General features: G+C 47.7%; 1 long non-coding RNA gene across 1 annotated transcript in view; it reads right to left on the bottom strand.

The window, feature by feature from the left end:
• Positions 1–15,180, bottom strand: part of LOC142312177 (uncharacterized) — a 19,611-nt gene extending 4,431 nt beyond the window's left edge. Inside the window, exon 1 of the long non-coding RNA XR_012754337.1 lies at positions 15,101–15,180. This is a non-coding gene — a long non-coding RNA (uncharacterized LOC142312177). The remainder of the gene's footprint in view (positions 1–15,100) is intronic.
• Between the last annotated feature and the right edge of the window lie 1,837 nt (positions 15,181–17,017).

Here is a 17,017-nt window from a genome sequence, read left to right as displayed (position 1 = left end):
TGTTTTGTAAAATAGTGATTATTCGTCAACGCATTTTGACGAACACTGTTGCCTTCTTCAGGACAAAAATCACATGTGCAGGACCATAGCACATATGGGATTATATATATATATATATATATACGAGGGGCGATCCAAAAGTAATGATAATCTATATATATATAATTGCCTTATTCTGTCTTTCTGTCTGTCTGTCTTGCTCCAAAATTGTGTCCTTACAGTGACAACTGTCGGATTGGCCGTTGGGCTCGGCCTGGCCCCGCCCCTCCACATGGATTGGTCGCTCGGCCTGGCCCCGCCCCCCGCATGGATTAACCGTTTGGCCAGGCCCGCCCCCGCAAACGATGCCAGCTAGGCCACGCCCCGCACGCGATGCCCGCTAGGCCACGCCCCCCGCACGCGATGCCCACTAGGCCACGCCCCCTCACACTATGCCCGCTAGGCCACGCCCCCTCACACTATGCCCGCTATGCCACCCCCCCCTCACACTATGCCCGCTAGGCCACGCCCCCTCACACGTTGGGCACCTGTACACCTCCCCTCCAGGACAACTCCTCCCATTATACTCCTCTTTCCCCAGGACTACTCCCATTATACTCCTCCTATTATAATCCTCCTATTATACTCCTCTCTGAGGGGTTCGCAGCATGGGGGATGGAGCACGATGGGGAGTGCAGCATGGGGGATGGAGCACAATGGGGGGTGCAGCATGGGGGGTGGACCATGATGGGGGGTGCCCAGAATGGGGGGATGAAACACAATGGGGGGTGCGCAGCATGGGGGATGGAGCACGATGTGGGGTGCAGCATGGGGGATGGAGTACGATGGGGGGTGCCCAGAATGGGGGGATGAAACACGATGGGGGGTGCGCAGCATGGGGGATGGAGCACGATGGGGGGTGCGCAGCATGGGGGATGGAGCACAATGGGGAGTGCAGCATGGGGGATGGAGCACGATGGGGGGTGCAGCATGGGGGATGGAGCACGATGGGGGGGGTGCAGCATGGGGGCTGGACCACGATGGGGGGTGCCCAGAATGGGGGGATGAAACACGATGGGGGGTGCGCAGCATGGGGGATGGAGCACGATGGGGGGTGCGCAGCATGGGGGATGGAGCACGATGGGGGGTGCGCAGCATGGGGGATGGAGCACGATGGGGGGGTGCGCAGCATGGGGGATGGAGCACGATGGGGGATGCACAGCATGGGGGAAGGAGCACGATGGGGGGTGCAGCATGGGGGTGGACCACGATGGGGGGTGCACACCTCCCCCCAAAACACACACACACCGCCACACACCACACACACACTGGGAACAACAAACACCGCCCTACACAGACACCCACACACACAGACAATGCTGCACACACAAAACACACAAACACCGCGGCACACACAAATATATGCACATACCGCGCAACACACACATTGCACAAAACATACCTGCCCCCAAAACACACACACGCACCCTACACACACACCCACCCCACACACACACACACACACACACACACACAAACCGCGCAACACACACAGCACCACACACACACAATGCTACAGACACACAGCGCTCCACAAACAATGCAACACACAACGCAACACACAAACACCACTCTCACACCCCCCACCCAGACAACACCCAGAACATTTACAGCGCCCTACACAAACACTGGCAACTACACACAACAACAACTATATATATAACAAAAATCATACATTAACTACACAATACGTAAATTCTAGAATACCCGATGCGTTAGCATCGGGCCACCTTCTAGTCAATAATAAACACAATGAATATATTAAAAAAATGTTTTTACTTTTCTACATAGTCTCCTAACAAGTCTATACATTTAGTCCATCTCTTTTCTAAACTTAGAATTCCCTTCGAAAAAAATTCTTGATCTTGACCCTCAAAAAAATCCCCATCTGCGGTTATCACGTCGCTATTGTCGTCAAATTTCTTGCCCCGGAGGCGAGGAAAGAGAATTAAGTCACTGGGGGCTAGATCTGGCGAATAGGGGGGGGTGTTCCACTAGTTCAAAGCCCGCTTGTTGAATGGTTGCCATGGCAACTGCAGCTTTGTGAGCCGGCGCGTTATCTTGGTGAAACAGCACTCCAGCCCGCAGTTTGCAACGCCTTTTCTCCTTGATAGTCTCCCGCAATCTTCTTATTTGTTCTGCATAGTAGGAGCCCGTAATAGTGGCTCCCTTCTCCAAATAGTCCACCATAATAATTCCTTCAGCGTCCCAAAAAACGGACGCCATAACCTTTCCTGCTGAGCTTGACACTTTGAATTTCTTCGGTGTCAGTTTGTCAGCTCGTTTCCATGTCATCAATTGTTGGTTAGTTTCAGGATCAAAGTGGTGGATCCAGGTCTCTTCCATGGTCAAAAAAACATGACAAAAAATTCTCCTTGTCTGCTTGGAACTTTTCGAGATTTGCTATTGAAATGTCAACTCGTTTCTTCTTTTGCTCGTCGGTTAACATTTTTGGCACCCAACACGGAGACCTTTCTCATATGCAATTCTTTTGCAAGGATTCTTTGAATACTGCCATATGAGATCCCTGTGACCTCAGCTACATGCCTGATAGTCACTCTTCGATCTGCCAATACAACGTCTTCAACTTTTTTCATGTTTTCTTGATTGAGGGACGTGGATGGGCGTCCTTTATGATGTTCATCTTCCATCGATGTTCTTCCCAGCTTAAATTCCTTGGCCCAGCGTGCAACTGTGGAATATGGAGGAGAAGAGTCCCCCAATGTTGCCACCAAGTCGCTGTGTATGTCTTTGGTAGTCATTTTTTTCAAGCAGAGGTATTTGATGACAGCTCTGAGCTCGTTTTTTTTTTCCATTTTGATGTTCACTCCTCAGCAGTTCATATTCAAATAAATGTAGCTCCCGGGAATCGTGGCCTATTTAAGTGATTTTTTTTTCCTGGACTAGTGGGTACCTAAGAGAGAAGAAAACATTTTATTTTAATTTCTGTGTGCAATAGAAATAACCGATTATCATTACTTTTGGATCGCCCCTCATATATATATATATATATATATATATATATATATATATAATATATATATATATATATATATATATATATATATATATATATATATATATATATACTAGAAGGTGGCCCGATTCTACGCATCGGGTATTCTAGAATTTACGTATTGTGTAGTTAATGTATGATTTTTGTTATATATATAGATGTTGTTGTGTGTAGTTACCAAGTGTTTGTGTAGGGCGCTGTACATGTTCTGGGTGTTGTCTGGGTGTGGCGGGGGGTGAGAGCGGTGTTGTTTGTGTGTTGCGTTGTGTGTGTTGCATTGTTTGTGGAGCGCTGTGTGTGTGTGTTGCGCGGTTTGTGTGGGTGTGGGGTGTGTGTGTGTTTTGGTGGGAGGTATGTTTTGTGCAATGTGTGTGTTGTGCGGCATGTGCGTATATTTGTGTGTACCGCGCTGTTTGTGTGTTGGGTGTCTGTGTAGGACGGTGTTTGTGGTTCCCAGTGTGTGTGTGGTGTGTTGTGCCGTGCATGTGTGGCGGTGTGTGTGTGTTTTGGGGGGAGGTGTGCACCCCCCATCGTGCTCCATCCCCCATGCTGCGCAGCCATCGTGCTCCATCCCCCATGCTGCGCACCCCCCATCGTGCTCCATCCCCCATGCTGCGCACCCCCCATCGTGCTCCATCCCCCATGCTGCGCACCCCCCATCGTGCTCCATCCCCCATGCTGCGCAATCCCCATCGTGCTCCATCCCCCATGCTGCGCACCCCCCATCGTGCTCCATCCCCCATGCTGCGCACCCCAATCGTGCTCCATCCCCATGCTGCGCACTCCCCATCGTGCTCCATCCCCCATGCTGCGCACTCCCCATTGTGCTCCATCCCCCATGCTGCGCACCCCCATCGTGCTCCATCCTCCATGCTGCTCACTCCCCATCGTGCTCCATCCCCCATGCTGCGCACCCCCCATCGTGCTCCATACCCCATGCTGTGCACCCCCCATCGTGCTCCATCCCCCATGCTGCACACTCCCCATCGTGCTCCATCCTCCATGCTGCGCACTCCCCATCGTGCTACATCCCCCATGCTGCGCACCCCCCATCATGCTCCATCCCCCATGCTGCGCACCCCCCATCGTGCTCCATCCCCCATGCTGCACACTCCCCATCGTGCTCCATCCCCCATGCTGCGCACTCCCCATCGTGCTACATCCCCCATGCTGCGCACCCCCCATCGTGCTACATCCCCCATGCTGCGCACCCCATCGTGCTCCATCCCCCATGCTGCGCACTCCCCATCGTGCTCCATCCCCCATGCTATAATAGTTTTCCTATTATACTCAGAGAGGAGTATAATAGGAGGACTATAATAGGAGGAGTAGTCCTGGGGGGAGAGGAGTATAATGCCGGCTCCCTGCACATGTGTACCGGGAGCTGGTGTACGCTGGTAACTATGATACACATCGGGTAACTAAGGGACCTTAGTTACCCGATGTGTATAATGGTTATCAGCGTTCACCGGCTCCGTCACAATCCCAGCAGCGCAAGGTTATGTCTGGCGATGCGTGCGGAGGGCCGGGGCGAGCGGCCAATCCGTGCGGGGGGGGGCCAGGCCGAGGTGAGCGACCAATCCGTGGGGGGGGCGGGGCCAGGCCGAGCCAGCGGCCAATCAGACGGTTGTCACCGTAAGGACACAATTTTGGAGCAAGACAGGCAGACAGACAGACAGAATAAGGCAATTATATATATAGATATATTTATATTGGAAAAAGGAAAAAAATTCTCCAGCACGATCACAAGTCCACAGCCTTCTTTAAAATCCCAATCTTTATTCAGATGATTAAAAGTCCATGAGACATACACTTGTCCAAATATAGCATTAAATTCGCATAGGGACTACATGTTTTGGCACAAAACTGCCTTCATCCAGAAGATGAACACTGAGATACAGAACTGGTGGGTAGCACTCATGAATAGAGAACCCTAGTATTCTCCAAACAACTTCATTGCAGCTGATGTACCTGCCCATCTGGAATGACTGCACTTCATCAATAATGGGTCCATTTTTCTGGAGTTCAAAAACTGCTTGATCACTTCCTTTGTGGACAAATTTGCATATGTTCTTGATTGATTTCACGGATTGGCAAGATTCAGCATTGATGTGTGCCTGAAACATTTTACGGAGCAAAGGGTTTGAAGGCACCACCCACTTGTTGTCAATTTCTATCTCTTGGAGTGATGTTCCAACCCACATTTTTAGTTTTGCTATGAAACCACCACCCCTGGTTTTCGTGTTCGGTAGACTGGAAATCCATCTTGTCCTGTTTGTGATTCTTGAACAAGGAGTCGTGAGTAATTCTTTGAACACCTGCCATCAACCATGCAGGGACAATTTTTGTGGACATTCCCACAGGGACCATGGATCATGTTCTTTGCAATGGTGTCAAACAGCAATGGGTCATTCTCAGGGTCTGGTAATTCGGCACAGATGATATTGTCAAATTCAGTGGGCTGTATTTTTAGTTTCAGCCAGACCAAGTTTGAGCATGAGGAAGGACTCTTTTTTTGCCATTCAATTTCATCCAGCACTGTGTCTCACCATAAATGTGTGCTTTTGTCATCAAAAGAATAATTTTTGTGACTTTTCTTTTGAAAACTCGAGCAATGTCGTCAAGGTAATGTATAGTTTTCTGACCTGATAACAGGTGCCCTCTGAATTCCTCCTAATCAGGATAGAAAGTGAAGGTAATAAAAAGCTCTAGACGGCCATACTTTCGCACATAAGTTATTGCATCTTGTGTGTATTCATGCATGTGTCGTGGGCTTCCAGTGACAGTTGATGGAAGACTGATCATTTTACCCAACTCATTTGGATCAGCATCATTTGCTACAGCATCTCTAAGGTGAATGTATTCCTCTGCTCTGAGCTTCTTTTGATTTAGTTGGATATACAGAAGACATTCACTCTAGGTCTTTGCATACATGTCAACGATGAATTGCTGGAATAGGTGTCTGCATTTGAGGATGTGATTTTCCTCAGCAACTCTTGTCATGATCATATATGCATAGAAGTCTATGGCTGACACTTTTTCTCCCTGAAGGGTTGCCTATTGTAGGATCTGTCTGAGGTATTCCAAAGTGATAGCCATCCTGTCCCTGCCAAAAGATAATTGGATATTGCAGTGCATCATAGGACCTGTGAGTTTCTGCCACCCGTTGCAAACCGTTGTTCCTTTTATGATTTTATGAAGCAAAATGTCTTGGCTTTGAAACTCGTTTCCCATAATCAAGATGGCTACCTCATCAAATGTGGGGGCATTGAAACGTCGCTGATGTTCACCTTGTGGTGTTTTGTCAGCTCTAATTAGAACTTTGTAATCATCACTTGGCATGCATTCAAGAGCAGTCTTGAAATGTTGAACATACGGATTATTTACGTAAAAGAACTGCTGCAAGTTAGTGACAATATAAAGTTGAGTGTTTGAAATTATGTTTAATCTTTCTTTATTAAAGTAAACAAGAGAATTTACAGGTAGAAAAAAAAGATTCAAATACGTGATTACTTCATGTCAACTTACAGAGAAGAGTATAAGCCACATCCTAACTAACACCCCTTCTCTTACTATCATAAGGCATGCATATGACATGTAACCACCTTTTATAATACAGACAATCTCCTTCCAAATGAGAACAACACCTCAAACAAAGTGAGGCTACTGCCGAAAACAAAAAAGAAAAGGAAAAAAATTGAAGATTTAACGAGAACCAGAGAGAAAGGAAAGGAGCAAGGGGGAAAGAGAAGGAAAAGAAGAGAAGGAAAAGGGGGAGAGAAGAGCAACAGAAAGTGAGGGAGGAAAGGCATGGTAGGGATTACTTCCCCAGTACTCGGGCCGCTACATTGGACTAACGTAACACGCGTCATGCGTTACCAATAAGGTTCTGAAATGGTAGAGAATCAAGAGCCAGGGTCCAGGGGGTCCAGATCCTAAGAAATTTATCCACTGAGTCATTGGTTTCTGCCGTTAGGGACTCCATCCTGTGGATGATGGCCATCTCCGCAAACCACTCCCTCACAGATGGCACCTCAGTCGATTTCCAGTATCTCAGGATCACCATGCGTGCCGCCGTAAGACAGTATCTCAGAAGGCCCGCTTTCTGTGATTTAAGCGATCCCGAGAGAATTGAAAGGAGCGCCATCTGAGGGGAACCCACCAACTGCTCTCCGCAACTCACAACGTATGCTTTGAACACGGACCTCCAGAAAGGTTGTATCAATGGGCAGTCCCACCAGATATGCAGCATTGTCCCCCTTCCCCTTCCGCACCTCCAGCAGCTTTCTGAGACCCCGGGAAATATTGCGTGTAGAGTATCCGGGCACCTGAACCAACGGGTCAGAATCTTATAATTAGAATCCTCCCGCAAAAACAATTGTTCAAATTTTGTGGGCTGAGCCGCAAAAAGCCCAAGTCTGTTGTCAACCATCAAGAAGGACCTAAGTTGAAGGTATTCCAGCCAAGCCGTTGGATGCCGACCCTCTGGGAGCAAAAGGGCCGAAAAGGGGGGTACTTTCAAACCGTGCAAAGTCTGGGCTATCCGTGTGTCCTCACCCCTCCTCCAACCTAAGAAACGCTCGACTCCTATCCCTGGGGGGAACTCCGGGTTAGAGAAAAGCGGTGAGAGTGGACCAGGACCCCTTGAGAGAGATCCCCACCTGCACTCAACGTCCCAGACCCTCAGGGATGCCCTGAGAAACTCCGCCTCTCCATCTATCCGTCCCCTCCGCAGCGGTGTGATCCACGGGAGGAACCGCAGGGGTGTTTCGGAGCAAACCTGCTCCAGACTCACCCATTGTTTAGTGCTCCTATTAAATTGCCAATCCATTAGTCTCAGCAGAAGAGACGCCTTGTGGTACTTTTTAAAGTCTGGCAACCCTGCCCCCCCCCTCTCCCTTACCTCTACTCAACACTCTCCTCCCCACCCGAGAGCTCCTCCCTCCCCACACAAATTTGTTAATAATTGACTGTATTCTGGTAAAGAAAAACGATGGTAGTGCTATAGGGGCCGTTTGAAAGATATATAGAAAATGAGGGAGAACATCCATCTTGATGACATTAATACGTCCAAACCAGGACAGTTTCTGTCTATCGATTTGTTTAAGATCTCTTATAGTGCGTTCCAACAAAGGTAATTGAGGTGAAAAATCTTGGTACTGTCCCGTGGTAACGGCACCCCCAGATAAGTCAGGGCCGATGTCTGCCATCTAAAAGGAAAGTTGGATGCAATATGATCTACTTCCCTCCCCGGCAGAGTGAAATTCAAGGCTTCTGATTTATTATAGTTAACTTTAAAGTTGCTTATATGTCCGAAGTTCTCAATTTCCTTAACCAAGGAGGGAAAGGATATGTGGGGCTGTGTAATGTATAGGAGGAGGTCATCTGCATATAAGGCCGCTTTACAATGATGCTCTCCCACCTCTATCCCTTTTATATCTGGGTTCTGTCTAATGGCCAAAGCCAAATGCTCCATTACGAGAACAAATAGAAGAGGGGGATAAGGGACAACCCTGTCTGGTACCATTTTTTATGCTAATTGGCGCGGACAAGGACCCATTTACCTTTATTCTGGCAGTCAGTGTACTATAAAGGGAGGCCACTCCTCTAAGGAACCTGTCACCTATCCCCACCTGTCTCAACGCTGCCAACATGAAACTCTAGCTGACCCGGTACAAGGCTTTCTCTGCATCTATGGAAAGTAAACACATAGGTAGTGCCTTTGCCTTCGCCCAAGCCAGCAGAAGAAACGTCTTATTCGTGTTGTCTCTTGCCTCTCGGCCCCCCACAAAACCCACCTGGTCCGTGTGTATCACTTTTGAGAGCAAAGCTGCCAGTCTATTGGCGAGAGCTTTTGAAAAGAATTTGACATCTATATTAATCAATGATATGGGACGGTAATTGGAGACATTAACCGGGTCCTTCCCTGGCTTCGGAATTACACATATATGCGCCTCTAGAGACTGAGGAACAAAAGATGCTCCAGCAGGCACCGAGTTAAAGACCCGTGTCAAAAAGGGAACAATCTGTTCCCTAAAAACTCTAAAAAATTTAGTTGTAAAACCATCCGGTCCCGGGCTCTTACCTACTGGGGTGTCTCTGATAACTGAAGATATCTCCTCTTCCGTAAAATCTGACTCCAGCGTCTCAATTTCTGATTGCGCTAGCCTAGGCAAGGCAGTCCGCTGGACATAGTCCTCGATCTTATTATTGAGTGCCGTCGGTGACATATCAGTAAACTGACCCTTTATGTTGTACAGTTCCCCATAAAAGGCTCGGAACTCTTCAGCTATTTTAACCGGGTCCTGAATCATATGTCCTCCTCTGTCCTTAATTTTCGGGATATGATTTGTGAGTTTCCTCGGGTGAATAAACCTGGCTAATGCCCTTCCGCACTTGTCTGCATGTTCATATAAGTATCTCTGTAAACGTACCCTCTGTGCATAGTATTTTTGATCTAAGAGCCCAGTAAGTTCCTCCCGGGATCCCGCCAATTCAGCGTACACCGAGGCCGATAAGGATTTTTTGTGTAATGCCTCCAAGGTCTGTATTCGCTGAACCAAAGAGGTAATCAGAGAGGCCCTCTCCCATTTAAGTCTTGATCCATCCTTTATTAATATACCCCGCACCACACATTTAAGGGCCTCCCATTGTGTCGGCAAGGCCGTCTGGTCCTGAGCGTGAATTTCCAAGAAATCACTCATCACCTGTCGTATTTCCGCTACACATAAGTCGTCTTTAAGTAGATGTTCATTAAGACGCCACGTCCATGGTCGCCGCGAACCGTCTGGGGGAGTGAGTTGGACGAACACCGGTGCATGGTCCGATAGACATAAAGACCCTTTGGAGGCCTGGGCTCGCCATGGCATGGCGTGTTGGCTAATCCACAACGTATCTATACGGCTGTAAGATGAATGAATTGGGGAGAAATAAGAGTAATCCCTCTCCGTGGGATGCAGTGCCCTCCAAATATCAACCAATTGTAATGCTTGCAACTTTTTCCCTAGTGCCAACATCCTTTTATGTGAAATAAAACGCCGCCCCGAGGAGGTATCAATTGCCGGTTCAAAGGTGAAATTAAAGTCCCCCCCAGCTATTAAAGTCCCTTCTGCAAATTCCGCCAGCCGAGACAGGAGGGAAGAGCATGCCATAGTGGGTCTGGAGTTGGGTAAATACCAGTTAGCTTAGGTATATACACCCACACCAATCTGGAGCTTCAGAAATATAAATCTACCCTCAGGATCCACCAAACAGTCGATTACGGAGAACAAAAATGACTTATGGATAGCAATGGAGACCCCCCCGGATTTAGTAGTCGGGTTAGGGCTGTGAAACCATGTTGTGTAAAATCTATCCCTAAGAACTGGGACCTGGTCTGCTTTAAAATGGGTCTTTTGTAATAATAACACCTGAGTCCTCTGTTTATGCATAGCATAAAATATTTGCGATTCTCTTTTGCGGCACATTCAACCCTTTACAATTAAGGGAGCCAAAATTAAGTTGCGTCATGCCGAGCACTGGGGTTCCACACCTAAGGATAGGGGTGAAGAAGGGGAAAGAGAGATGACCAGCGTAAGGAGCAAGAAACGCAGCAAGAATCAAGAAAAGATTAGGCTGTGAAATAGAGAAAAAGAAAAGGGAAAACAAAGATTACAAACTGTAAGCCCAACAAATGCGGTAATTCCTGGGTATTGCTTTCAAGCGTCACTCAATCCGCGACCGTAAACCCAAACCCGGCGTGTGCTTTCCAGGACGGAAGCCCCCCCTCCCAGGCCTCATTATAAAACCCAAACCACAGACAAGAGTGTTTGAAATTAAAGAGCATCTCCGCTGAGCGTCTGCTTTTATATTTCCCATGAAGTAGAGTTGAAGAAATTGAGCTTCTTTTCCTTGTATTGGAAGCACTGGGCCAAGTGGGTGGTAAATCTGTCCTTGAACTTTGAATGTGGGCATAAATCCAGTTGTGAAAAATTCTCTTGTTGCACCAAATGAAGTCATTTGGAAGCAGGAGTTGTACTTCCTTATGTTGTCCAAGAAATGTTTTGATGTTGCAGTGGTGCCTGTCATCAGAGACTTCAGGGGATGAGGTGGTGGCTGGAGAGGAAGAGGTTTTACCTTGCCACTTGCACAACATAAACCTGGCGGTTCATCTTTCCTCCTCAGAGCATTGCAGTACATCCAGAGCACATCCATTTTTCCTATATTAAAGGAGTTGTCTGACATAAACTCAAACATTTTTGGTAAGCTAATCTGTGCTGTATTGTCATATAAAACACCCCAACATTGTTATTTTTTGTTTTCTAACTTTTGTTCCTCTTGAATTATCCCTTTATTCTCTGCAGCTCCTTGTTTACATTCAGCTCCAGCAAACATGACCACTTCCTGTGCAAAACCTCAGTCAGAGCTGGCACCGCCCGGCCTCAGTGTCCAGCCCTGCCCCCTGCCAGCCCCGCCCCCTGCACACACATTCCCTGTCAGTATTCTGCCCCAGCACCTGACCTGTTATCACTCTAGCATTGGAAAAAACAGCCCACACACACACATCGGGCTCTGCACCCCACCACATTGGGCTCTGGACCCCACACACATATAAGGCTCTGCACCCCCCACCACATTGGGCTCTGCACCACACACACATTGGGCTCTGCATCCCCCACCACATTGGGCTCTGCACCCCACACACACATGTGGGGCTCTGCACCTCACCACATTGGGCTCTGCACCCCACACCACATCGGGCTCTGCACCCCCCACTACATCAGGCTCTGCACCCCACACCACATCAGGCTCTGCACCCCACACCACATCGGGCTCTGGACCCCACACATCAGGCTCTGCACCCCACACACACATAGGGCTCTGTACCCCACCACATCGGGCTCTGCACCCCACACCACATCAGGCTCATCTGTGATGCCGATACATTTGAATGTGCGATCCTGAGCAGGGGGCATGGTGCTGGCGGTGACACCGCGGCAGCCACTGGCTGACCCCTCCCCAGGTTACAGACCCCAAAGCAGTGGTGGGGGAGGTTGCGGGGAGAGTACAGGGTGCGGGGGAATGTGTGGGAGGGTGCAGGGACTCCACGCATTGTACCCGCCCAGCAGGGCGGCGACATGCTGTTCCCTGATTTGCATGTCAACATGGTTGGGACCATGCTGACATGCAATGAATGGAAGCAGCAAAATCACGGCAGGAGCACTCACATGATCACTCTGAGCCGGGGGAGAGGGGCTGACAGGGCAGGTAAGTGGTCACTATCTACTTACCTGCCCCAATGTAGCCCCATAGTCAAATTACCAAAAAAAAAGCCAAACTAAGCAGGATAACCCCTTTAACAACTAGCTGTAGTACTCGGGCGTTGCCCGGGATAGTAACTGTCTCTTTGTCCCTCTCCCAGTCTGTCTGTCTATCTCTTTTTGTCTGTGTGTCTGTCTCTTTCCCTGTCTGTCTGTGTGTCAGTCTCTCAACATGTCTGTCTGTATGTGTATATCTCTCGGTCTGTCTCTGTATCAGTCACTCTGTCTATGTCTGTCTCTTTCCCCCTCTGTCTCTTTTCCACCTCTATCTCTTTCCCTGTCTGTCTCTCTGTCGCTTTGATTGTCTCTCTTTCTCTCTCTGTCTCTTTCCCTGTCTGTCACTCTCTGTCTCTTTCTGTCTCTCTATCCGTCTACCCACCAACATCTTATTACCTCACACATAAGCTTCTTATACTAACAATTTATTTTGTTCCTATAGCAACCAATCACAGCTCCTATAAATAAGCTGTAGCTCCTATCTCCATTGACTTTAATGGAGACAGGATTTTTGGAGTGTAACTGTAAAGTGTGTGGTTAAATTTTCCTGTCAAACATAGTATATGACGTTCTCTAAGTCACATGGGGTGTCTGTGCAAAATTTTGTGATTGTAAATGTGACGGTGCAAATTCCTTTAGGGCAGAGGTTCCCAACTCCAGTCCTCAAGGCACACCAACAGTGCATGTTTTCAGGATTTCTTTAGCATTGCATGGGTGTTGGATTCAGCACCTTTGCAGGTGATTAAATTATCACCTGTGCAATGCTAAGGAAATCCTGAAAACATGCACTGTTGGTGTGCCTTGAGGACTGGAGTTGGGAACCTCTGCTTTAGGGGACATACATACATACACACATACATACATACATACATACATACATACTTACACTAAGCTTTATATATTAGATTGGATTATCCTCATAGTTGATGTCTGGGTGGTAGCAAAAGGCCAAAGAGTGTTTCAAATTTCCAACCTTTTCCTGTGTCCTGGTTGTAGCAATTCATATTCTCATACTGGTAAGTCGTTCTCTCTGCTGAGATGTTTCAGTGGCCCTTGAGGAAGCAGCTCTTGTTCTCTTGTATTTTAGACCCTGTGCGCATGCTGCGGTTTTTACTGCGGTTTTGCTGCATGTTTTGCTGCAAAAAATGTTTATAACCTTGCTGCAGTCCTTCCCCAGCAAAGCATATGGTAAAAAAAAATGCACAGTGCGTTTTTTTTTTCACCAACAGGTTTTGCTGCATGTTTTCTGCAGAAAAAAGAATTGCATGTCACTTCTTTTCTGCAGGAACCTGCGTTTTTTGCCATAGATAATGGTCAAAAAATGCAGGGAACAACTCGTGGAAAAACCGCGTCAAAATCATGTTTGTAAGGCCCTGTGCGCACGCTGCGGATTTTGCTGCAGATTTGCTGCAGAAAATGTGTCTAATATTGCTGCAGTCATTCCCCAGTAAATCCTCTGGGTTTTAAAAAATGCTATGCGCACACTGCGTTTTTTTATACCCGCGGATTTACCTGTGGATTTTCTGCTGTGGAATTAATGAGCATGTCACTTCTTTTCCGCAGGTACCTGCGTTTTTTGCCCTAGACAATGACCAAGTTGCGGAAAATCCGCGGTAACTCCTCGGAAAATACTCGGCAAACCTAGGTAAAACCGCATGCAGATTTCTTTGCATTTTTTTACCGCGGGTGCGGGATTCTTTAAGAGGGTCCGTTTTTTTCTTAAGAGAAAGGCACTTTCCAGTGCGCACATAGCCTAAAGGGGGCTTTACACGCTGCGATATCGCTAAGGAGATATCGTTGGGGTCACGGTGGTTGTGACGCACATCCAACCTCATAAGCGACATCGCAGCGTGTGACCCCTCTTAGCGGCCGCAAATAATCGCAAAAGAGGGAAAATCTGTGGTCATGGAGAGGTCGTCCTAAAACAAAATATTGTTTTCTGCTCAGTAGTGATGTGGTTCGTCGCTTTTGCGGCACCACACATCGCTGTGTGTGACACCGCAGGAGCAACAACCATCACCTTACCTCCGTCCACCGGAAAAGGAGGAAGGAAGGAGGTGGGCGGCATGTTCCCGGCCACTCATCTCCTCCCTTCCTTTTCTATTGGGCGGCGGTTCAGTGATGCTGCTGTGACGTCGCTGTGACACTGAACGAACCACCCCCTTAGAAAGGAGGCGGTTCGCTGGTCACAGTGACGTGGCAGAGGAGGTATGTGCGTGTGACGCTGCCGTAGCAATAATGTTCGCTACGGCAGCGATCACCAGATATCGGCCGTACAACAGGGGCGGGTGCTATCGCGCTCGACATCGCTAGAGATATCGTAGCGTGTAAAGCCCGCTAAAGTCTTGCTTCAGACTGCTGAGATGTTTCAGTGTCCCTTGAGAAAGCAGTTCTTGTTCTTTTGTGTGCCAGCCTAGCTTCTCTCAGCTGAGAGGTTTCAGTGGCCCTTGAGGAAGCAGCTCTTGTTCTCATGTCTGTCAGCCTTGCTTCCCTTTCATCAGGTTGTTCATTGAGCTGTAAGGCTATGTTTTTAAGAAAAAAACTGACCCTCAGAAAGAATCCCGCACCCTGTTAAAAATACGGTTGACGTGACATATGCTAAGCCAGTATATTAATGATTGGAGAGAAATAGGTGCAAAAACATATGTGGATTTATTCAATAAAAGTTAAAGTCATTACAGAAAAATAATGTCTTGGCTTTAGTTAGTGAAGAGAAATAGATAAGAAAAAGAGAGTTCATTTGTCTTACATAGCTGTGATGTTGTGATAAGCCGTGGTCTCTCTGGATCGTCAGGGTGAGAATGCTCCCATTCTTCTTCTAATCCTTTGAAATGCGGTCTGCTTATATAATTCAAACCCCACCCCCTGATTCTCCTTATCTCTTTACATGGTGTCAAGAACTAACTATCATTTTTAGTTATGCATTATGTCATATCACGTGATCCATAATTTGCAAGATAAGTGTCCTGCGCAGTGGAGACTTGTAAAACTAAACCACTTTACCATAGAATGTAAAATATATAGACCTCTTTGAAGCTCGCTGACCCTTTGACCTTAGTGTAACACTAAGAAGACTCTCAATGCTAATTTCAGATCTTTGCTCAAATTCCAGATAGAATATAGCACTACGCTGTCAGCTTTGATGAACAATGTCAGATGGCTTTGGTTCTACCATGTCAGAGACTTTGGCTAGAAACCTCAACTCACAGGCTCTCTTAAAGGGATGGCGAAATACACACATTATATGAATGTATGTATTCAAGTTTATGAATCAAATCTCCATAAACTCACTATTTTACACACCCGCGGTAAAAACCGCACCCACGTTCTTGCCTCTCCAGCTCCCCGTGAGTATTACGCACTCCCGTGATAGCCCCTGCGCGCTCCTGTGATGGCCCTGCCCCCCTGCTGATGTCCCCCCCCCCCGCGATCTCTATTCTGACCCCATTCTTCTGCCTCTGCTTCTCCGGTCTCTTCCTCCCCCTCTCCATCTGCTGTCCCTCTCCGACGTCCCCTACCTGCTGTAACTGGGTCGTCCGAGATCTTCATTGGTCCGATCACATCTGCCTCCATCGCCGAGTCCTTCCTAGGTCCTCACACATAAGCTGTCCAACTTCCTGCCTGCTGCTCCTGAAATAAGCTGTCCATCTTGCTGCCTTCTATTCCTCCTGCAGTTCCTCTGGTCAGTGATCCTCCTGCTAATCCTCTGGGTACTGCGAGTATAATTTTTTTTTGTGTATCTCCTGTCCCTTTTTACACCTCATTCGTGTAAATTTGTGTCTGTATCTTGCATAGTTTTTTTGCACCTCATCCGTGTGTGCATCCTGCAGCGGCTGAGCGCTGATCAGGGATGCACATAACGGATTGGCATCCATGCTCAATTTTGGGGTGACTTTTCTTTTTTCCCGTATTCCCGGTCGCTTGTTGTATCTCATCCTTCCGGGCGTCCTGCTGCAGCCGATCAGTGATGCACGACATCTGTGCATTTGAAAAGTCTCTTCCAAGCCCTGCCGTGCGCCCAAATAATTGATTTCCACCACATATGAGGTATTGCGTACTCAGGAGAAATTGCACAATACGTTTTATGGTGCATTTTTTCCTGATTCCCTTGTAAAAAAAAAAGAGATTCCAAAATGCTGTCATTTCTGGGGGAGCTCTATTGTTTAGGCACCTCAGGTGGTCTCCAAATGCAACATTACGTCCTCCGCTAATGATTCCAACCAATTTTGCTGTGAAATGGCGCTACTTCCCTTCTAAGCCCCGCCATACGCCCAGACAATTGCTTTCCACCATATATGAGGTATCTGCGTACTCAGGAGAAATTGCACAATACGTTTTATGGTGCCTTTTTTCCTGATAAACTTGTGAAAAAAAGCTACCTGGTTCAAGTAATAGTTTTGTGGTAAAAAAAAATATATATTTTCACAGCGCAACGCTATCAACTTCTGTGAAGCCCCAGGGGGTTCAAAAGACTCACCAAACATCTACATACATTTATTGAGGGGTCTAGTTTCCAAAATGGGGTCACTTGTGGGGGAGCTCTATTGTTTAGGCACCTCAAGGGGTCTCCAAACCCGACATGGCGTCCGCTAATGAGTCCAGCTAATTTTGCGCTCAAAAATTTGAATGGCGTTCCTTCCCTTCAGAGCCCTGCTGTGCGCCCAAG

This window comes from Anomaloglossus baeobatrachus, chromosome 5, assembly GCF_048569485.1.
Source record: "Anomaloglossus baeobatrachus isolate aAnoBae1 chromosome 5, aAnoBae1.hap1, whole genome shotgun sequence".
NCBI lineage: Eukaryota > Metazoa > Chordata > Amphibia > Anura > Aromobatidae > Anomaloglossus > Anomaloglossus baeobatrachus.
Note: the sequence above shows the minus strand (reverse complement) of the source record. Positions and strands in the feature narration are given on the sequence as shown.